Consider the following 26,057-nt stretch of genomic DNA (forward strand, 5'->3'; position numbering starts at 1 on the left):
GCCCTAAAGCCTTCTTTATATTCGGCTAGATTACGAATAACTGTTAGTGAAGATTTATTTTTGACAGCTTTTTCAAATTTCTCATCCATAATGTTTCTTTCTAAAGCTACATGTTGAAGTGCAAGATTTAATAAGGACATGCAACGTTCTGCAGGATTCATCCAACTATGATTTGGAGCTGTTCTTATTGCAACTAGCATGTCCGAATTTAGCTGCATAAATAGTTGTACCAAAGATAACTTTACAGTTTCAAATGTGACCCTGTGATCAACATTAATGTCAGAATAATGTTCCCTCAATATTTTAGTGATATCTGTGGCATGTCTACATGGACCTGAAGCTTCGAATACTTTGTCCTTTGTTGTTACAAAAATGTTCCCTTGGAAAACGCTGTCATTACAGTGTATTGGGATAGTGGTTACTAATGCCACTGATGGAACTATTCCAGCCAAATGAAAATCATGATCATTAGCTACAAGTTGTGGACCTGATGCTGGTGCTAATACTCTGTTGTGACCTCTTACACCTGTAGATATTGGGCATCCTGGTTCCCCGACTGGTACAATAGCCTTATCATCAAGGCAAACAAATGTTGTAAATTGTTTAAATTTGACACAAAATTCTTTCAAATATTTAAAGTATGTTGCAACAAAACGTGCATCTTGATGATTAACCCTTGCCTGGCGTGTCTGAACTCTAAACTTAACATCAAATTTTCCGCTATATTTTAAAGCAGATTTTTGGAAAGCATTATTAGGTGTGAATTTGATTCGTTTTTTTTTATACAATTGGAACAGAAGAATCAGGAGGAATACGTTTAATGATTTCTGATCGTAGGTCTTCAACTGAAATAGCTAGTGGCATGTACAGTTCTTGTGAATGTCGCCTTTCATGAACTTGCATCAATTGTTCATCAAAATACTTGCCTAGCTCATCATAAAACACATCAAATTTAGTATCAATTTCTTTGCCATTAAGCTTCCTGAAATCAAGTAATAATTGGGGGTCATCATTTCCTAGTGATATTTCAGTTACCCGTTGATTAACTTCATCCTGTTCTTTATTTTCAGCTTGCATGTCACAACCAGTTAAGTCAGAAAACATATGCTTCAAAACACTTTTTGGAGTTTTAATGAATTGTGAATACTTGTTAATAAAATCTCTTCTGATAGCTCTACTGGAATATTTAGGCAAAGTTGAAGTAATTTTAGCAATTATTTTTGTATTACGCTCTGAGGTTTCAACACTATCTTCTGATGAGGTATGCCAAACAAAATTGAGAGTGCCTATTGAACCACCATATGCCATTTGAAAAAGCATAATTGGACAAGAAAGTCCCAACTCATTAACATAAATCCGTCGTTATATACGATCTTCTGGTGAATAATTATCAAGATCAATAAACTGTAAATTTGCAACTTTCTTAATAGCAAAATCTAGTTTTCCGTATCGGTTATGTACATTCTGTACAGCAGGGATACATTTAGTCAAAGAATTCTGTTCTACAGTTCTTGCTGGCTGCATTCTTTCATGATGCACAGTTTTATGTCTAAAATTGTCTTTGATTTATATTTAGTTAAACACTGAAGAAGAGCCTCAATGTTATCATGCAAAACCTTATTGCGTTTAGTTTGCATTGATGGGAAACCGAGTGCTTTTGCAAGATCAGAGCAAATACCATCAAGCTTTTCAGATGTCACGGAAGGCGCCTTATGGTGAAATTTCCAGAAATTATTATAACCTTGAAATGACTGAGACATTGTTGGGATTGACAACCGCTTTCTTGAAGTCTTTTATGGATGTGATCTACATACCATAAAGCATTTTTGAGTTTATTCAAGACAATCGTCCCCGATTCTAACGTATCCGGAGTACACCCACACTCCATAGTCCCAGCCATGTCAATTAGATCGCACAATAGTTTCTCAGGGCCTATTAATTTGTCCTTGACCTGTTCACATGATTTTGCACTAGGTTTTTTGGGAAGTTCTATTGTTTTTTTCATTAATACTTCAAAAGCATTCTTTTTTAAGGGGCCTGATGTTAACTCATTCAAATTATTATTTGGATCACAGGGTGTTCTTCTTTCTACTTCAAAAGTCACGAACTTACAATTTAACTCCCCCAACAAAGATATTTCCATATCAGTTCCAACAAAGATAGAAGCTGCCGATGGCTGTTGTCGGATATGTATTTGTTTAATATTGTCAAAGGAAACATTAACAGGTTTTACTCTTTTAGCTTCGTAAAATATATCTTCAAAAGTGAAGGATGGTGAGCAACGAATAGATGTTTGCTCAATAATTATCTGTCCACGGCATTGGGCCGAAACGACAACAACTGACAGACTTGACATAATTTTTGATGTTCATGTTCATATTTCCTTTCACATTTTATTGTTTGATCACACGTGCGTTTGAACCGATATTTGCAAATATGCAAAAAGGAAGCGTCATTGAGAAAAAAAATTCATGGCAAGACTAATTTTGGAGCGGCATGCGGACCAAAAAATTCCGGAAGCGGTATTTTGTTTTGTTTTCAAAACTTGATTTCTGCAAAACTGGTGCGGGAAAATCCAAAGAACTATTAATCAAATTGGTGTGGCCAAAAGTACCAATTACATTTTAGCTACTAGTGTAAACAAGAAGTGTAAACATAAGTGAAATGCTATGTTCTACGCAAACCATCTGAAAACATGACTAAAGTAGCCCTTAGATGGACACATGAAAGAAAAAGAAAAAGAGTAAACCCGAAAAACAGACACAGAGATAAGTGGAGGAAACTTGTCCTTGTCCTACTACTCCGAAATATATAAATGAACTAAAATTAGAAATCATACAAGACTAACAAAGGCCATAGTCTCTTGACTTGGGACAGGCGTAAAAATGCGGCGGGGTTAAACATGTTTATCCCCGCTTTTTGTCTATTTTTATCTTTTCTGTCATCATGTTTTTCTTCGGCTTGTGTATGCTTACCTTCTTGGAACTATGTCCAGTGCACGATGTTTTGTCGATATTGTCAACATCGCAATGTCAACTTTATAGTGTCGTTATTGTGTTTACATTGTATCCTATCAATATGTTCTATACCTTTCTGTTTACATCGTTCACATCGTGTACATCGCAATGTTAACAATATCGTGTCAACATCGTGTTTATATTGTGTATGTAGAGTCTATACCTTTCTGTTTACATCGTTCACATCGTATACATCGCGCTGTTGACAATATCGTGTCAACCTCGTGTTTATATTGTATATATAAAGTCTATACCTTTCTGTTTACATTGTTCACATCGTATACATCGCGATGTTGACAATATCGTGTCGACATCGTGTTTATATTGTATATATAGAGTCTATACTTTTCTGTTTACATCGTTCACATCGTCTACATCGCAATGTTAACAATATCGTGTCAACATTGTGTTAAGATTGTATATATAGAGTCTATACCTTTCTGTTTACATCGTTCACATCGTATACATCGCGATGTTGCCAACATTGTTTCAACATCGTATTTATATTGTATATATACATATAAAGTCTATACCTTTCTGTTTACATCGTTCACATCGTATACATCGCGATGTTAACAATATTGTGTCAACATCGAGTTTATATTGTATATATAGAGTCTATACCTCTCTGTTTACATCGTTCACATCGTATACATCGCGATGTTGACAATATAGTGTCAACATCTTGTTGTTGTTGTATATACATTTTGTTTTTAAATAAGTTAAACAGTTAGTTATATAGTTTAAATTGTTTTCCATTTGTCATGTCGGCGTCTTTTATTGTTAACTATGCGATATAAACTTTGCTCAATGTTAAAGGCCATACGGTTATCTATATATGTGCCATTTAGTATGTATGTACTGGAAATTTGACTTATTTGCAATCATACCACCTCTCCTTTTTATATATACAAGTGAGAGATTTTTTCTTAAAGTTCGTCATTTTTGTTGTTCTGTGTTTGACATATTCACAATAGTACAGTTTATAATATATTTTGTCACCACAAAGAATAATGACAACATTGCAATAAAAATAATTTTCGTTTAAGGTTCGAAGTTGTGTTATCCTTAGAGACAACAGTGTGCAAGAGGTCAATAAACACACATAATTAAACAAGCGTGCACACGCTGAAATGCCTCGCCTTCATTACTAACCATTGATATTATGTTGAGAGTCCTAAATATAAAGCTTTACTAAACCTATTACATCAACTGAACATGATCAAAGAAAATGAGGTCAATGTCATATAAACCAAACGAAAACGCCTTACATTTATTCAATACACTAAATATAGTTGACCTATTGCTTAGTGTTACTAAGAAACAGTCTAAACCAAGAAAACTAAACGTTGACCAATAAACCATAAAAATGAGGTCAAGTTCATATGAAACATGCCAGGCAGACATGTACAGCTCTCAATTCTTCCACACATCTAATATATAGTAGACCTTTTTCAAACAGTATGAGAAAAAAAGACCCAAAACAAAAAAAAAACTTAACTATAACCACTGAACCATGAAAATGAGGTCAAGGTCAGATGACACCTGCCAGTTAAACATGTACACTTTACAATCCTTTCATACGCCAAATATACTAGACCTATTGCTCATAGTATCTGAGATATGGACTTGACCACCAAAACTTAACCTTGTTCACTGATCCATGAAATAGGGGTCGAGGTCAGGTGAAAACTGTCTGACGGGCATGAGGACCTCGCAAGGTACGCACATAATATAGTTATCCTATTACTCATAATAAGAGAAATATTAACATTACAGAATTTTTTTTTCAAGTAATTACTGAATCATGGAAATGGGGACAATAAACGATATATTAATACAGTTCATATAATACAATTATGGAAATATAATATGCAAAAAACAATTTTGCTTAAAGTAGAGAATTCATGTTAAATTACATACTTTCGTAACTCGAAGTACGTAACTGACGTGAAAGGTTATTGCCAAGTTTAAACCTAGTATGAGTAGACTTTAACAGTAATACATTGGAAATTTTGTCAATATTTCAATAAAAAATAACAATATAATAAAAATGGTCAAAATCATGCATCTTTATTTATCACATGGTTCTCGATATTCCCGCCCAACATTTCACTGACAAAAGATCACGTATGACCATACGTGTTCCTTACCGCTCAAATGATCAATTTGAGTTATCTTTCTTGGTTTGGTATTGACAATTATTTTGTCAATATATTTTGCAGATGAGCACTTTGTTGTTTTATATTGTATATGCTTAGTTTAATGTTATCTGATATTCTTACTTTAAATTTCTTATAATTTTTATGAAGAAACCTTTTTTTTTTTAGAATTGTCTCTTGGTAAATGTAAAAGATTGGAATAAATCGTCGATTGTCAATCTTTTTGCACAAAGTGTACTCTATTCTTTTTATAAAATTCAAAGAGAAAATCTTACACTATATAAATGTTTTCTTTTAAAATAAATGTTAAATATATGATTCATCTGTGCTGTTTTGTTTAAAAGGAATGGCAGTTTGAATGCTATAAAAGTTCAAATACAGTGAAACCTGTTTAAACCGAACCTCTTCAGGACTTAAGTTTTTGTTCGGTTTGGCCGATGTTCGGTTTTATCAGGTTCACAACTCATACAATTTAATATGACGGTACTTAAGAACATGTTTGGTTTAAACAGGTTTTCGGTTTATGCAGGATTCGATTTAGCCAGGTTTCACTGTACAAAGACCTTGTTTCGTTTTATATTCATTGATGTACATTAAGTTATTGTATTTTATTGATAAAAAATTCGTCGGGGGTCAACCGCCGATTTTGTTTCAACTGCATAAATTGTTAAAGGGCAAATGTCATGAAAAGAAGTTTACTTTTATTAAAACTGTTATTTGGATGGAGAGTTGTTTCATTGGCACTCACACCACATCTTCCTATATCTATATAGAGTAAAAATTAAAGATCATAAGATTTTGATACGCAACGAGTCAAAACGGCATGCTGTTTTTATTTCTTTTTTTGATGTTTTTCTTAAAATGCCGACTAGAAAAAAAGAGACTTTGCACAACGCTCAAATATTAAAATAAACAGGATGTTGGATAATAGGTGTTTTTTGGAATTGTACCTGAATTTGCATATTCAGGTCGAAAAGATGAATGTTAAATTTGACTTCCATCAAGACTTGGTGGCCTTCGGCTGTTGTCTGCTCTATGTTCGGGTTGTTGTCTCTTTGACACATTCCTATTTCCATTCTCAATCTTATCATTCGCTAAAACAAATTGTTAACGTGGTAATTCACATGGTAACAGTCTACCAGAAGATATAACATCCTAATTGGACATATTTGTTTGACTTTAGTAGAGACAGCCAATCTTTGATTTGAAACGGCTTATGATCGAACTCTCCACCTTTACACTCGAGGAAACGCTACCACAATACCACTGAATAATTTATGAATATCTTCAAAGATACACGTACGTTTATTTGAAAAATCAATATGTGGCTATGAAAAACCGTTTCCCCTCAAATTGATATATTTTCATGTCCATGAACCAGTTAATCCGAATCAAATGCTTTTTTTTTTTATATGATTTTGTAAATTTAAAAGTTTAATACTTAGAACGGGACAAACGTTGGACGAACACATTAATCAGAAACTATGATAGTCTCTTTGATATATTTAATTGGTCCTACTTAAGGGAATTCGCTTCTCAGTTTCAAAATAATTAACTTTTCAAAACACTAGTTTATATTGATAGGAATGAATAAAGGAACCAAAAGAGCAACAAAAATATATAGGTCAATGTGCTGTTTTTCGAGATATGAGCCATTGCAATTTTGTCGGGAAAATATTCTCTCTTGACTTTTCATAGCTTTATCATCAATTTTTATGTTATAATAAATTGACAACATTAATTTCTCAAAAACTATTAAAAAACAATTTAAAATTTTATAAGACTTTTGCAGATGGCTTATCATCATACATGTAAAAGATTTATAAAAAGAAAAATTGGGATCAATGGGCAATTTTTCTTTTGGGCATTCAAATGCATAGAACCAGAGGATTCCGAAAATCTGACAAAAATCCCAAAACATGACAAGACAAGAATGTGTCCTCAGTACACGAATGCCCCACTCGCACTATCATTTTCCATGTTCAGTGGACCGTGAAATTGGGGTAAAAACTCTAATTTGGCATTAAAATTAGAAAGATCATATCATAGGGGACATGTGTACTAAGTTTGAAGTCGATTGGACTTAAACTTCATCAAAAACTACCTTGACCAAAAACTTTAACCTGAAGCGGGACAGACGGACGGACGAACGGACGGACGAACGAACGGACAGACGGACGGACGGACGCACAGACCAGAAAACATAATGCCCCTCTACTATCGTAGGTGGGGCATAAAAACTTCCTTAACTGAATTTGTACCGTGAAATAATTTTACCTTAGCTCTATTTGGAATTTTTGGTCTTTAATGCTCCTTACTTTTATACTTGTTTGGCTTTTTAACAACTTTGATCTGAGCGTCACTGATGAGTCTTATGCAGACGAAACGCGCGTCTGGCGTATCAAATTATAAGCCTGGTACCTTTGATAATTTATGTTCGTGAAGATTCATCTTCGTAAAATTCATTTGATAACATTCTACGGAAAGATGATAAAAAGTTATAAAATAGATGGCAAAAGTGTCATGAAATAAATTACATGTGAAGCAGGATCTGCTTTCCCTTCCGGAGTACCTGGATCACCTCAAGTTTTTGATGGGGTTCGTGTTGCTTAGTCTTTAGTTTTCTATGTTGTGTCTTCTGTACTATTATTTGTCTGTTTGTCTTCTAACTTTAAGCCATGGCGTTGTCAGTTTATTTTCTATCTATGAATTTGACTCTCCCTCTGGTATCTTTCCTCCCTCTTTTACAATGTTTATATAGAAATGTGAAAACAAACCAGAAGTAAATCGTTTAACCCACCATTTATATTCCTACCTGTTCAAAACTCATGTCTTAATCTCTTAACTTATAAATAAAAACGAACAATAGCATATCGCTTAAGATTTAATTCATTCAACTTTTCCAACATAGATTTAGTAGTTATTTGAATTAACTCTGTGAGAATGAAATAACCACGCAATGATCGGTGAGTTATAATACAATTATTTGGATTAACTACCCTGTTAAAATTTTAATGTTCACTCTTGCTTCCATAAAAAGTTCAGATAGCTTGGTTATGTCGAGGTGTGTCATTTTATTAAAAATCTCTAGCTTTGTATTTTGCTCCGTAATTTCATTGTCACGTGTTTCATCCCAACATTTCCATCTAATGTATACCAGCGAGGTGAATAAGGATGTTCCTTATGGTAGTCTCCGTTTAGATTGGAATTTGTGCAATTGTGGTACCACCATTCTCCCCGGTTTTTTACGGCACAGCTGTTAATTGGCAACTCGTCATTATCCTGGTCATATGTAAAGAAGTACTGACCATTATTTCCAGTTTGACCAAAACCCGTTAGAGCATCATAATAATAAAACATAAAGAAAAACATTCCTTTTCTACTATAGGAAGTAATATAAACCGTGTTTGCCAAACTTACATTTTGAGTAATCGCTTATGCATGTGTTCTCTTCTGAAAGTAAATAACATCCTTAACTCGGGGCGTAACGTCAAAAAAAAAAAAAATGAAATATGCATATTATTATTTATGATAGTAGATTTTGAATATTAAACAAAAGATGAAATTAATACTTGCTTTTCAAACGTTTAAACAATAAGAAAAAAAAACGTATTATAGGCATCTTTATTTTAGCATGTGGTCACCCCTAATGGAAATCCTTCTTTATGTTGTCTTTAAATGTTTACTGGTATTTCGTCTTCACTGCATATGTTGTGCTAAATTTTTGCGTTCTTGTCTTCACAATTTACAAATGGCTTTTATCTTTTTGCCTGTTTGTTCTTCTTTATTGACATGATTATATATAGGAAGATGTGGTATGAGTGCCAATGAGACAACTCTCCATCAAAATAACAATTTATAAAAGTTAACCATTATAGGTCAATGTACGGCCTTCAACACGGAGCCTTGGCATACACCGAACAACAAGCTACAAAGGGCCACAAAATTAATAGTGTAAAACCATTCAAACGGGAAAACCAACGGTATAATCTATATAAAAAAACGAGAAACGAGAAACATGTAGAAATTACATAAACAAACGACAACTTCAGAACATCAGATTCCTCATCAGATTCCTGATAATTGTTTGTTTTTATTGTGATTAAGATTATAACACAATATTGACTGTAATATCTCTATTTCGACATTTTTACCTAATATGATTTTTTTGTTCGCACATCGTTGTCAATATAGTGGCATTTGATGCAATAGTCATACAAATGAGAGGTTAAGCTAGCTATAAATCCAGGTTTAATCCTCCATGTTATAAGTCAGATATATGACAGTTTTAATCAATTTGTTTGATGTGTTTGAGCTTTTTTTTATTTTGCCGTTTGATGAGTAACTTACCATTTTGAATTTTACTCGGAGATAAATATTTTTGAGAGTTAACATATTTTTGAATATATGAAAATCTGATAAAACCTTAATATAAAAAAAAAACTAAGTTAAAAATTATCAATCTCAAATGGTTGAATTTATTCCTTGGTAAAATGAGATTAAAAACAAACAACCTTACTATTAGCAACACGACTGGCACCACATGTGGTGCAGAATCTGTTTTTCTCTGTTGGAGCACCTAAGATCATCTCAGTGATGTGTGGGGTTCGTATATTTCTAAGTCATTTTGTTTTCTATGTACAATTTGCAATTGCGTACTATTGTTTTTCTATTGGCCTTTTTCTTTTTAGCCATGGTTTTGTAAGTTTATTTCCAACTTTGAGTTTGAATGTCACTCTGGCATCTCTTGTCCCCTTTACCAAAGTAACAGTATTCAGCAACGAATTCAGGTACAAGTCAATATAATATTCATCTCACAACTAATGATTTTTATGTTATGATTCCCATTCTAGGATTCATATAAAATAATCAAATGTTGTATGATTGCCAATGAGACATCTATCCACCAGATTTAAACTTGTTAAAATGTAGTAACTGTAAGCAATTGTAGGCCACCGTATGGCCTTCAACAAGGCGAAAAACCAGTTGTGGTAATAATTTTCGCCCCTCACATGATTGTGTTCATCTTTATTGTATTATGACCATTGTTCTTGTATTGCTAGAGAGAGATACTATTTTGATGCTATCTAATCTGAGTTATTTCCCTTAGAATATATTTGTCTTTGTACACAATTATATATGCCATATGTGCTTGTTGAATTGTTTTACATTGTCATTTTTGGAGATTATACTGACTATACGGTATGGGCTTTGCTCATTGTTGAAGGCCATACTGTGATCTATAATTTCTGTGTCATTTTGTCTCTTATGGAGATTTGTCTCATTGGCAATCATACCACATTTTCCTTTTTTATATAACAGTATTAAGCAACGAATTCAGGTATAATTAAATATATCTATCTCACACCTAATGAATTTTCTGTTATGATTCTTATTTAAGGATTCATAAAAAAATATTCAAATGTGGTAAAAATAATTACCAACGCTACAACTATCCACCAGATTCAAACATGTTAAAATAGAGTGAATGTAAGCACTTATAGGCAACCATGTGGTCTTTTACAAGGTGACAAACTAGCCTGAGTCATTATTCTCACTCAACACATGATTGTTTTCATCATTATTATAGTACATGTATTACCATTTGATGAGGGACTTTCCGTTTTTAATTTTCCTCAAGGTTCAGTATTTTTTTTATTTGATTTTTCATAATTATTGTTCTATAAAAAAGAACAGAAGATGTGGTACGATTGCCAATGAGACAACTATCCACAAAAGACCAAAAACATTAACAACTATAGGTCACCGTACGGCCTTCAACAATGAGCAAAGCCTAATATTGATTGAATGAGATACTATCAATATTATTTAATCTGAGTTATTTCCCTTATAATGTATTTGTCTTTGTACACAAATATATTTGCTGTATCACTACTGGACGAAAAAACAACTGTCCATACCAGTAACAGTCGTTGTACGACTGTCTTAGTCTGTAAAAGACAAGAAATGACTGTCAAATCTGTCCTATTTCGTTGCAACAGTTCATTTATGTCTGTCCCAACTTTTCTACGGGTTGTGAAAGTCAAAAAATGCTACCCTCAGTCATTTCAGAACTGTTGCAGTGGTTTACCGTGTTGTCACAGTCAAAATATATTTATTACAGTCTTTCTAATAGTTGTGGCAGTTGCATTATGTCCGTCCCAACCTTTTAATAGTTGGGACAGTTAAAATGTGTTTGTGTCAACTTTTCAGACGTTGATGCAGTCAAAAAATGTTTGTCACAACGTTTTTAGAGTTGGGACAGTCGTTAAATGTTTGTAACAACTTTCTAAAGGTTGGCACAGTCATTAAATGTTTATTACAACTTATAAAAGGTTGACACAGTCGTTAAATGTTTAAAACAAACACTTCATAGGTTGATACAGTCGGTAAATGTTTTAATACAAATATTTTAGCGTAACGGTAGTCCATCAGTGCAAAAAAAAAATCACATCTCACCCGGCTTTCAAGATTTAATTTTGTTGTGAAATAGTCCATTAATATTACTTATACTATTATCGTCTATTGTGCGATTGTAAACTTGTTTTGCTGTTTATTCATTTATTTTGCGATCGTTGTTTGTCTTATGTCGTTTTCCATTTATTGCCGTAGCATTGTCCGTTCATTTTTGACAGTCATGTGCGTTTGACTTTAACAATCCTTTTGATATCCTTTACTTTTTATTTTATAATATCTGTTTTATAACATTTTCGTTCATAACTGGTTTTAAAAACCAGAAGCTTTCGTTTAAAATAGAGTTTTAATATTATTGCAGAAGAATGAGAAGATGATAATGGATTCATTCAAATTTATACTTGAAAAAGTTTTGATAAATTCTGCGCATTAGAAAAATGTACAAGGGTGTACCTGAAATAAATTTAAAGATTATGGCTAAGTTACCAATATTGTACAGCATAATAAAACAGTGTTAATTCGAATTACACCCGAGGGACATTTCCGATGATTAAAAAAATAATTAGTAAAATCTGTCAAGTTTCATTAAAAACGGAAAACAATTCTTCACCGTAAACGATTTACCCTCTTTTAATTTTTTGTCGGCAAAAAAACCCGGACCTCAGGTCGGCCGGCAAACTATATTTTCACACTTGAACTACAGATCTATGTTAGACCACATGTTCAATAATCTGAGCTGGAAATTACAATCGGTGAGTAGAAATTATCAATATTTTAAAGCATGTCTATCGAATAATCATGGATTCATAATTTTGAAGGGAAAATGTGCACATTTGTCTACTTACAGACCTTACAATTTGTTCTCATTAGCGGATCAAGGGTGGGGGGGGGGGGGGGGTGAGGGAGGGTTCCGAGGGTTGGACCCCCCTTTTTTTGGGCCGCTCAATGCATTTGAATGGGGACATATAGTTGGAACCCCCCCTTTTTTTGTCCTGGGTTGGACCCCCCCCCCCCCTTTTTAAAATGCCTGGATCCGCCACTGATTCTACGGAATCTATATTGAGATACTCCGATAGGCTATATAGCTATGAATCGACGTTCTATATTACCACACTCGTGCATAGTTGCATATTCCAGGGAATATGTATAGGCTTTGAGCTTGTTAAAGTTGTGCATCATAATAAATCATTGAAAGTCATAAAGGACACCGTTCCCCTCCCCCTATTATCATGTGTATGTCATTTATTCCCTTAATTATTTTGCATACATCACCCTGAGTTGAATACAAAAAAGGTTACTCTATATCTTCCCTTTTTTTGTGGGATAAATTTGTTTGATAAAATAGGGAATCACTGAAGCATGACTGGATCTGTGCCCCTTAGGGCAGTCAGTGGCCCCTCTCTCTTATGAAAAGTTCTGGATCTGCCACTGACCTATACATCATGTTGTGTACATATTGTATGTTAATGTATTACTAACTCTGGTCCTAAATTTGCATGAAATACTTGTCACTGGTCATTTTATAACCAACAACCAACTGATCTTTACATGTACGTATCCATATAAATGTGTTTCTTATCATGCTTATGCTGGATTACTAGTATTTCCCTGGTTTTGCTTTATCAGCTGATAGTTTTTCATTCTATTAAGAATGCATTGTGACGTCACAATGAAAAAACATGCATAGTACAAAAACATATGATTTTATCATAAAATGTTATGAAAATTATTAACTTAAAGATTAAATAGTGACTTATTTAGCAAGTGTGCACTTTCATTCAAATTTTAAATAATTCCCAAATCATGGACAAGAAAACATTAATTTGAAAGTGAATAGGTATTAGATGGTTTAAAATAGCATTAATCATCAAAATAAAACAAGATTATTAAATTAATGTTTCTGAAACAATGCACAGAGTCATAAACAGTTGCCATTTAAACACAGTTGATTAAACAAATTGTGCTAATTCAATTAGTATTTTTTTTATCATGTACTTGAGGATTCATATATATATTGAACAAGGGTTGTGTAGGTTGTTGCCTCTTTTCTCAAAATGAAAAATTACAATGAATAGAATATCTATTAGAATTTCATCATGTTAATTGCTACATTGTTTTAAATTAAAAAGAAATGAAAAAACACATTGTTTAAAGAGCAAAGTTAGCATCATAATTTTATTCTTTTTAGATTTAACATAGAATATTAAATCACTATAATTTGTAAATAGTTTGAACCTACATATTTTAATGTGAAATTTTTATAATAAAATGTGCCCTGTTAGCATTGTTTTTCAAAATTCATTTATGCCATACATGTTATCTAACTTACAAGTAGTAACATTCAATGGTCTCTTTATTTATTCCACAATAATTAAAGGACTTTCTAATTATGAGTCATATTTTTCGACACATATGTTCAATTGTGTTTTGGTTACTTTATTGTTGCCTAACTGTTGGGTTGATACATCATTGATATATATCCTACATCTCAGTTGATCATGTGCGTTCACATCTGACTGCAGATTTTTTGCATTTTCAATCGGCAGGAAAACATAACAAAAAAATCTATCTGTATGCATATTTTTGCATATTTTTTATGTTAACATTGTATAAGCTTTTTTTTTTAAAGTATTTTATGAAGCTCAAAATATTTTTTATAGATATTGTATTATCAAGTAAGTTGTCATAAAATTTACTGTGTTAACTGCATTGTATGTCATGTATGTACATAAAATTGAGAATGGAAATGGAGAATGTGTCAAAGAGACAACAACCCGACCAAATAAAAAACAACAGCAGAGGGTCACCAACAGGTCTTCAATTTAGCGAGAAATTCCCGCACCCGGAGGCGTCCCTGTCTACTAATTTTGTCTAAAAAAAAATTGTATTCAAATTCAAAATAAATAATTAAAATATTTATATTTACTAAACTTGACCATGCAAATGTGACATTAAAATACTATAGGTAATAATCAGGATGTTAACACTGGATAGGTAATAACCATAAATTCTTATATACATGATGTAGCTAATATACAAATTAAGACACAATAGTTTATTGCCTTGGGGATAACATTTAATCTGTCATCGGTATATTGAAGATGATTTTATAATGATGTTCACAAATTATCATGAATATAATTGTCCTCTTCAAAATTTTGATAACTTTTTCAAAACAAATTATAATTTAAGAAATATATGACATATATGAAACAGCAGGATATACTACACATGCTACATGTACTATTATTTTGGATATAAACTTGCATATTTTTACAGTTATCTGAATAATGATTTATTAAAATAGAATTGGGTAAATAACTAAATTAAATAAAGAAAGTGTTGTCTTGGCTGCAAAGCATTATTTAATTAATGCAAGCTGTGATAAAAAGTATACAGGGTAACACAAAAGATGTAAAATTTATTAAACTCAAGGATTTATAACATTAACTTGGAGGGTTAAGTCTTGGAGCAGTATAGTTACATCACAAAGGTTTATTCATTATATGCACTGGACAAAGAGAAAGTTAATAGCTCTATAATATAGTAACAGTGCATTTATTTATTTACTTTATTTTTTCATTCCTTAAACTTTTCTTTGTCATGTTTGTAGTATTAATATATATATTTCATATTAACATGAACAAAAGAAATAACATTGTGTGTTTTAGAGAGGAGTAACTATGTCCATGATGTCTGACTTTAAAGAATTGATGAAATAAAGTGTGAGCCTCAATAAGACAGTAACCCTTCAATGAAAGTACACAGTCACACTTAAAAAATCATTAATGTAGGAAAAAAAGACAACACCATATATAAAATTTAGACCCCCTAAAAAGATTTATTCTTCTTGTTAATAGTGACTTGAAAATAGAATTGTATAACATGTATAAGTCCTAGAATTTTTGTTTGGTCAATCAAATGAGGATTGCTAGTTTTATCTAATTGTATAAATAAACCAATTGTTAAATGATTGAAAAAAAGAAATGGCAGCCATGAAGTTTAGAGGTATAATAAACAACTGAAGAAGGCCAATGGCCGAAACGTCTTGAACAATTGGTTTATTTATACAATTATAAAAGGTATGTTCCCTATTGGAATTTTGAAAACAAGGAGTTTTATCTAAGTAAATACAGTTGTTGTAATTGACTTTCTTATTGTACAATGTATATACAAGTAGTATTATATATTTATTATTAGTTAAAAATTTACTGTACTTTAGTCTTAATGTATATATTTTTTTTGTAGAATCATATTGAATATGTATTGGTTTGACCAGGATTCCCACTTTATTAGAATATATATGAAGCCTGCTACATGTGCACTTTGATACAAGGGAAATATATATATAGATGTCACTGAGTCACTCTTATAGCTGCAAATTGTGAAACAATGGATAAATTAATTCATTATTGTATGCTAGTTATCTATTGTTTTGGGAAATAATGAATAGCATTATTCCATGATGATGATGTGATGTTCTGATTAAATTGGACAAGAAGAAAATTGTGCCTTGTACAAATCATGCAAATAGGAAACTTACAAATTGTATTAAAGGAGGACCACATTACTGGATGACTAAATACCTTGGATAATCATGATAATTATTAATCTACTTTATCAACATGATCAATAGTGAATTTGGAATTAAAAAAAATCATAGTTGCAGTGCATATAATTTAGTGATATTAATAGCGTGCAATCATACATTGTATCTGAATTCCATGAATACCCAGGATAATTATTCATTTGAAATACCAATTTGGAATAATGAAAATTCAACATAGTTTCAGTGAATACTAATAATATTAGTGCATCATATCTGAATTCATGAATACTTTTATTTAGCATGTTTAGTGGATAATCAGTCATTTTAATTTAATAACAATATCATGAATATGGATAATGTGAATTTCTAGTTTCAGTGAAATTTACAAAACAGTACATGTATATCGCAAGTTTATGTTGGCATTGCAATTGTTAACTACCACCAGCATGTCCATGGTATGTAACAAGATCTTAACCACCCATGAGGGTGTCGCACAGTCCATCTCAATTGTTTAGTGTCAAATGACTGCTTGCTGTACTTTGATTAAGTCTGAATTAGAATTAAATAAAAATCTTAATTAGTGGCCAAATATTTGAAACAAATAAACCATGCATGTACTATAAAGTATAATTGTATTGTCCCTCCTGCAACAAAAGTTGAAGTATGCAAGAAATAGGTATAATTACAATCTGGCAGTGCCTACCACGTAACCTTTTGTATAAAGCTTCACCAGATACATTTTAGAAGCTTAAAGACCTGGATACTTCTTTATGTTATGAAGTTTCTGTTAGTGACTTGTCCGTTGCACTCTACCTAGTTTTCATAGTACATATACACTACATGCATGACATGTACATGTAACTGTTTGAAAAAAAATTATTACTGTTTGAACAGTCATACAGTGAAATACACTCTAAGTTTTACATGTATAACAAGTATATTAATTGAGTTATTGGATAAATTTATATGGTATAATATATATAGGTATCTTGAAAGGTCTATACATGTCTCATTGTCTGTCAGGCAGGGTTCACCTGATCTTGACTTTATTTCATGGATCAGTGATTAAGGTGACTTCAGTTACATGTAATTTGTCAAGTTTATTTCTCAGACATGTAAAATACTACAAGCAGTAGGAATAGTAGGTCAACTACATTTGGTGTATGAAATAAGCATGATAAGTGTAAGGTGAATATGTCTAATTTCAAGACTTACATCAGACTTTGACCTCATTGAAAATGTCATGGTTCATTGAACAATGCAGTGTTCACACCAGAAATTTTGGATAGCATCACATTTGGCATAAAAAAAATGTATCTTTTTCAATGTAATTTGTTGCGTCGTGGCAATACTCTATTTCCATTATGATCATGTTCACAATAGGGTTCTGTTTAAATGATGTTTTCCCGTATTTTTCACATCATCTTTACCTCCATTATGAAAATCTGCCCCCTTTTCAATATGGCTGAATTAACCGTGAAGAGCCCTATTCAAAACATTTGACATCACAATTCAAAACATTGACGTCATAATTAAAAAGGTATTGTTGCTGGACAGCATGATGATATATGCGTTATTGTTCATTACAAAATATATTATATTTTTTGTATGCTATAGGTCCTTATTTGGTGAATAAAATATTCTTTTCAACCCTATTCTTTGTGTCAATATTGTTGAATTCATGACTGAGAATACAATTAGACTATTACCATGATAACATTATTCTCAGTTTATGTTTTCTATATTCATGATATTCATTTATAGTTCCAGAAATTATTTTTTCCTCTTGGGCCAAATAAAAATATATGTGTGGTTCTAGTTACCCTACCTACCCAGTTAAAAAAAACTTCATCATGTCTATGAAATAAATTGGTTCATGGTATTCAATGAATCAGTCCCAGTTGTTTCTTTTTATCAAAATGATATATATTCTTAGCAAATGTATCTAACAAAAAGTCTGTTAATGCTTAGTTTTCTCTTTTATATGTATCATTGTTTTCTGTCTACTGTGCCATTTGTGCAAATGTAGTTATTATCGTAAAATACGGAACTTTGTCCTATCTGGTCTGGTTGAATGTTTAGTTTTTGTGGTTTGATCTATTTCCAAATGTTTCTCAGATGCTATAAACTACATGTACATATAAAAAAGAAGATGTGGTATGATTCCCAATGAGACAACTATCCATAAAAGACCAAAATGACACAGACATTAACAACTATAGGTCACCGTACGGCCTTCAACAATGAGCAAAGCCCATACCGCATAGTCAGCTATAAAAGACCCCAATAAGACAATGTAAAACAATTTAAACGAGAAAACTAACGGCCTTATTTATGTAAAAAAATGAACGAAAAACAAATATGTAAGTTAACACATAAACAAACGACAACCACTGAATTACGGGCTCCTGACTTGGGACACGCACATACATAAATAATGTGGGGGGGGGGGGGGGGGTAAAATATGTTAGCAGGATCCCAACCCTCCCCCTAACCTGGGACTGTGGTATAACAGTACAACATAAGAACGAACTATAAAAATCAGTTGAAAAAGGCTTAACTCATCAGATGGACAAAAATACAAGTGGACGTGGCCGGGTACTTATACATCCCGACACAGAAAGACACAATGAACAAATCTGAGAGTACTCGCAGTTATCTGACAGCTAGTTCAAAGCCACTAACAACTAATAAAAAAATCCTGCTACATGTGTATAATCAATATGGTAATGACATGTATAGAATCACTATTTTTGGCATATTAGATATTCATAAGTTGTACAAGTTTGATTGGCAGGCTTTAAATCTGACCATGACCTCATTTCATGTTTCATTGGGCAATGTTTAGTTTTCATGGTTTGGATGTTAAGAATGTTACATGTAAGTCTATTTCACAGATGCTATAAATCACTAAATTTTGTGTATGGAATGTCAGTTTGTTGGGTTTTCATCATCTGTCTGGCTTGGTTAATTTGACTGTGACTTCATTTTCAAAGGTTATTGAAAATGGAAAGTTTGTGTGATACTTGTACTTGTAGTAAAACCTTCATACATGTATATAGGCAAAGCAGACATGACATTTCAGCTTATATATGCACAGTCACTCTTGTTTACATCTGACACCATTGATCATGTCTACCATATTGATTATACACATGTAGCTGCTTTTTGATAACAAAAGTCTGACAACTATTAACAATTGTTATAATTCATTTGATACTAGGTATTATATAGTCTTGTATAACATGTATAATGTACGATAACCAGAATAAGGAGATGTGGTATGAATTTCAATTAGACGACCATCAACTGTAGACCAAGTGTTGTAATTGTTAGTAACTATACATCCTTCAACAATCAGCAAAATCAGTACATGTACTGCAAAAGTGTGATAATGAAAAACCTATAACGGTCCTAGCCATATTGGATGATGTAACACAACAAGTTTATATGAGAAACCCAAGTTTGATTTTTATACAAAAGCAACATTGATACATAAGTGATGACAAATATATTGGTGTTAACCAAAGACTTGTACCACCGTGTATCATCGTACAGCAGATATACGTACTAACCAAGCGGGCATGATCGATTTTGAACTGACACGGTAACGAAAATCTTTGTTTTGTTTTATCAACATTCAGTGTACATTTCTCAACATCTGAAATTCCTGCTCCAAAATAATTTTTTCGTCGATTTTTTCCTATTTACAAGACAACTTTTAAATTCTAATAAGAACAATTAACTTGTAAATGTGCAAATAGTTGTGAATGTCAACACCAACTTATCAATTTCGTTACAATTGTCGAGACATTTACATGTTTTACCGGAAAGAAAGCTAATACAGGGCAAAAGTAATAGTTACCAATCATAAACCTACCTGTGATTACTCATTCTTTAAAACTTTTTGATTAATAAACGAGTATGAACATTTTGTTTTTGTGTACGGTGTACAGCAACTTAACTATACACCGTACAGAAGGATGTATGTGGTCAGCTAAATACCGTACACAACGATTCTTTTCGGAATAAAATATCGAAAAAAAACATATGCATGAAAGATTTTAATGTCAATTATTGATACAGCTATACTTATATTACACACGCACAGTGGACTTCTATCAGAAAAAGAGTTGCAATGAATATAGAATATATATATGATTAAATAATTTGAATTTGAAAAATTGAAATGGGTAGAATATTTTGGATAAACGTTAGTACAACATCTGATCAACTGAAACCACATAAGAGAATCCGATGTCAGTCTATAGAAATTAATAAGATCGGAGTTTAAAGAATACAACAAGTTCTAAACCGTGATGTGAATAAATTAAAGAAGATTTGATTTCCGTGTCTGAAACAATGCGAGTTTTCTTGTTTTGAACATTTGAAATTTCACCTTCGCTAGTTATTTTGTCGGGTCTTGTACAGTACGTCCATCTACTAGTATCTACAAATACTTTTTTTTACAAAATATGTATGGTAGATTGGTTGAGAAAAATCCGGTGAAAATATGTTTTTTTCTCGCGAGTGATAATATTTTTTACCTCAATCATGAATGCTGAAGCAGTGCTATTTACATGTATCACGTACCTATCACGTGTATCAAGTACATTTGAACTTCAAATAGACCAGTCGGTACAATATACAGTACAAAGTAAAGTTAATTTTGAACTATTAAAAAATAAAATACGGTAAAATAAAATAAATTAAATTTAGATAGATCTAATATTTTTTTCCATAGCTGCAAAAGATGTGTTAAATGTTCATCATAGCTTTGATTTTTTTTTTATGTCGATAGAAATCAAAATGGTTAATACGGCAATATTTATAATTTTACAAGAAAAAAAAATGTAGCCCCAAATATAAGCTCAGAATAAGTGTGTGAAATAAGCCCTCAAGAAAATATTAAGCAGTTTAATATGGGGATAAGGTTGACAAGTGTGTATATTAGGAGTTGACCGCTAGGTTTAGAGTATATCGTGTATGTTGACCGTTATTATGAAGTAATGTGATTCGTAAAACCAGAGACTGGTAAAACTACGGGTATTGAAAACAACCTCCTATGCATGAATGATTTCACACCAAACTAATTTAAAAAAGAAAATAATTAAATTTGTTATTTAGATAATATTGAAAAATTGTCAACTGTTGATACAGTTAAGGATACATGTACATTTGGTTACGAATATATTGGGTAACCTTTTTCGATGTATCATCTGTTAGTAGTTATCTATTATATAGTGAAATGGCACTTATCTAGCTATAGTGCTGGTTCCGATTTTATTTGTTCGAAGAGATTAGAGGCGAGGGAGTGTTAAAAAATATATAAAATTCAGCACAATCACTAAATAACCGAGGAATACATGCAAAAAATGTGTTCAGCGGCAAATATTTCAAAATACTAATTTTTTTTTAAATCAATATCTATCTACAATAAATGTATTAAATGGGAGTGATAGTTGTTTCTCTTTGTCACAACCTTATATTTCACACGGTAAAATTGTTTTACAAATAATTTAACCTACATCGCTGACTGTCAGACATTTTGTATCCGTGACTTTTAAGTCGACATGACGATCAATGTTTGGAAGTTGCTACGCTTATAAATTAGCTATGACTATACAATGGTTGTAGCTATCATATTTTTACTGTTACAACCTTTTCAGCGTTTAAACAGTTTGTTTAAAACTGTTTCAACGTTTTCCGTGTTGGGACAGTTACTAAATAACTGTTACAACTTTCAAATGGTTGCATCAGTTTTATTACGACTGTGACAACCCTTTAGGCGTTTAATCAGTTTATTTATGACTGTTGCAACGTTTTTCGAGTTGGGACAGTTGTAAATCAACTGTTACAACTTTGAAATAGTTGTATCAGTCCTTTATTGACTGTGACAGTTATTCCTTGCGTTGTGGCAGTCGATTTATGTTATAGACAAACAATTTTAAAGTTGAGACAGTTACAAAATAACTGCAGCAGTGAAATTTATCAACTGTTACAACTTTAACAAACATTATTAGTCTTAGAACGACTGTTACTGGTATGGACAGTTGTTTTTTCGTCCAGTAGTGTATGTGCTTGTTGATGTGTATTGGAGAGAATGTATATAGGCTGTTACCTGCTATCAAATCCATTTCAGTTGTTTCCTTTACAAAATATGTTTGAATAAAATTCAAAAGCATATGTATAATATAAAGTTGTTAACACTTTTTTTTATGTTTTTTATGTAGTGCTTTATAATTCGCCTTTTCAGAATCTGAATGACTATGGGTAATCTCATTGTTTGAACATCAAAATAAAAATGACGTTACGTCATTGGTTGTAATTCTATTGTTTATCTCGATTTAAACCAATCACGACGTTTTGGTGTACACTTTTGAAATTTTTACCCATAGTGCATTAGATTCTGAAACGGTGAGTCGTTGTTTGTCTTTACGTCCTTTCCTATTTGTGCCATTGATAAAGAATTAGTATTGTAAAATTGAATAAATCGTCCGATTGTTCTCTTCTATTTTTAAGGAAGACAAAATTCATTTTTTTAATCTACAAAAGGAACATAACATTTGTTTGATGTAATCCTATTTAAGGTAGTACAATACAAAGATTTTTTCACTCCCAATCAGACAACTATACACTGATGTAATTCATTTCATCCGTCTTTATATTTTATAAATGAGGTATCAAAAGAAAGAATACAGATTAATCTTACAAATTGTGATAATTTCATTATGACATAATTATTACATAATTAATTATTATGTAATTAGTTGCTATTTGTGATGTCCACACTTGAATGAATTTAGCGTCTTTGTTCTTCATAGCATCACAAAACATTTTATAGATTCTTGTACAACACAGGATGACCTCCAAAACTGCGTCTCAGATTTCAAAAAAACATCAATAGAACAAATTTAATACCCAATATAATTTTGTGGTCTCTTATGAATTGATGTTGCAAACTTCATTGAAGATTTTTGAGAGAATGAAATACAATAGAAAAAATCTGATGGCTTAATATCCTCAGAGAACAGTCTGTAATTCTTTATCTCATTTAATTTAAAGATGGCGTGAGTATCGACTGAAACTAAAAGCTCTGCCCTGTTTTTCGAAGCAAAAAAAAAAGCTACATGTAAAAAACAAAATGCAACCTCATTTCTTTACGGAAAATAAGTTGATATAAAAAAAGAAGACGTGGTATGATTGCCAATGAGACAACTCTCCACAAGAGACCAAAATGACACAGAAATTAACAACTTTAGGTCACCGTGCGGCCCATACCGCAAAGATAACAATAAAAAGCCCTGAGAAAATTTATGTAAAACAATTCAAACGAGAGCACTAACAGCCTTATTTATGTAATGTTCTCTTTCATCAGCAGCAAGCGGATCATTTCATAGGTCGCCATATCTTGCAAACATAATCATAACATGATTTTGGGAGGCGCCGAATTACATAAAGTTTATGAATTACAGACTTTTGACAAGATCAACACATTATATATGCGTCTATTCAGATTATATTGACCGAGGACGAAGATATTTTCTCGCCACCTCTTATCTTGTATTTTGTTTTTTGAATTAGCAGGGAGTTTTGGCAAAACTGAGTCCCGAGCCCCTCTTAATTAAACTGCTTATAGATCCAACAAACGGAGCTCCATCATTTTCAAAAATTCTGGTTCCGCCACTGGTCATTGAATGATGAAGCCATAATCTTTCTATCAGTTTAATTGAGGTCTGGAGCTGGCATGTCAGTTAACTACTAGTATAGTCTGTTGTTGTTTATGAATTATTGTCATTTTATTTATTTTCGTTGACATCGAATTAAATTTTAGACAAGTTGATTTTCCATTTTTTTAGGTCTTAAAGTTACGCTTTTATTGAAAAACGCCCATATAGCATTTTTACACCAATCAATATATAAAAATCCACAGTTTGTTAGAAAGGTCAAACTTTTAATTTTCTTTATTTTCAAAATGCATATATATCATTAATGCGTTTTGTTTTAATCTGTGTCAAACAAGCGTTTACTAGAACGTAATAGGTGTTTGCACATAATGTAATAGGTGTTTGCACATAACGTTATAGATGTTTGGACATAATATAATAGGCATTTGCACATAACTTACTTGGTGTTTGCACATAATGTAAGCGGTATTTGCACATAACGTAATAGTGTTTGCACATAATGATGTAGTTTTTAAACATAACTTAATAGGTATTTGCACATAGTGCAATAGGTGTTTGCACATAAGGTAAAAGATGTTTGCACATAGGGTGAACGATGTTTGCACATAAGGTAAATGAGGTTTGCACAAAACGTATAATTTGTTTGCAATAATGTAAAAGGCATTTGCACATGACGTAATGAATGCTCACAGAGAGTATCAACTGTACGGCAAAACGCATATGAATTATACCATGATATATTATGTTTTTCATTGGAGATACATATGTATAAACACAACATAACGCAAAAAGACTATAATATCATGAGATTTACATAGAACAAAGGTATATCAAAACAAAACGTTTAGAACATTTGACATAACAATAACACTTGAGACAGGACGCAATTAGCAAATGACTTACGTAAAAGAAGAATAGACACAACATAGATAAAATATGAGAGAATGTAAAGGTGGTTGATGATAAAGTTTCGAACTATTCACAGAATATATAGTAGTTACAGCATAATGTAATGCATATTTTACACAACAAAGTTTAGCAGTGACATATCATACAATTGTTTGACCAAACAAATTACTAATTTGACATTACACTGAGATGTCGTGTCAGGAAACAAAGGCATCTGCACATGACATAAAGAAGAAATGACAGGACGTAAAGGCAAAGCGACAAAACACATTAAATATTTACACTATAAGACAGTTCCGGCGTTCCATATGTATCAGCTGATTTTAATTGTCATATTCCTCCCCAAAAGTTATCAATTGATTTAAATATATAGTTTATCTGAGACAACGTGGGGCCAAATAACATACAAATATAAAGTAAGAAATATTTTATTTGGCAAAAGTACAAAATTGTACGGCCACGGCTTGACAAAGAATGGGACTGCCGAGAAACATAATTGGCAAGTCCCTAGTATATATAATTAAACCTTATAGTGCATTCCTTATTCCTTATTTCCACATTATTGTCCATTCCTTATTCCTTATTTCCACATTATTGTCCATTCCTTATTTCCACATTATTGTCCATGCATTCCTTATTCCTTATTTCCTAATTATTCTTATTCCTTATTTCCACCTTATTGTTATTCCTTATAATGTCAATTCCTTATATATCAATATAATATCCTTATTAACATTATTGCTTCCAAAATATATCGGATGCTGGCCCTGGGAAACAGAAGCTCAGCGGATACATAATTCCATTATAAGAAGCATGATATATTTGTATTGGTTTCTCTTTTAATTGCTTGCTGTGTAGCAGATGAAACATTTCATATAACGATAGTTTTAAAATCGCAGACGTCCATGCGACACGTGTCTTTAAAACCATGTGCGCAGTTTTTATCTGAAATTACGGGTCTGTTAAAATTTTTATTTCTGGAAATATATTTCATGATTTCCACTGAATTAAACCAACAATTAAAAATTTACAATGAAATATTTAGAAACTCTTTACAGAAGAAACAACAAAAGATATTAAATCTTTAACACTATTTTATACTGGATCAAAACTATGTGCTTTTTCTATCTTTCAAACTTTCCGAACCTTTTCAGTAAAATAAGATTTTTTGAAAGACATTCATTTCATATTATATACCAAATCAAAGAAATATTATTAACTTTTAAAACAAACATTAGTTAATTCATCCGGAACCCAATTTTTTGCGTCTTCCCTCTGCTGTATCGTACATGGTAAAGAAAGAATGATGACGTCACAG

The sequence above is a fragment of the Mytilus galloprovincialis genome, chromosome 12 (assembly GCF_965363235.1).
Source record: "Mytilus galloprovincialis chromosome 12, xbMytGall1.hap1.1, whole genome shotgun sequence".
Classification (NCBI taxonomy): domain Eukaryota; kingdom Metazoa; phylum Mollusca; class Bivalvia; order Mytilida; family Mytilidae; genus Mytilus; species Mytilus galloprovincialis.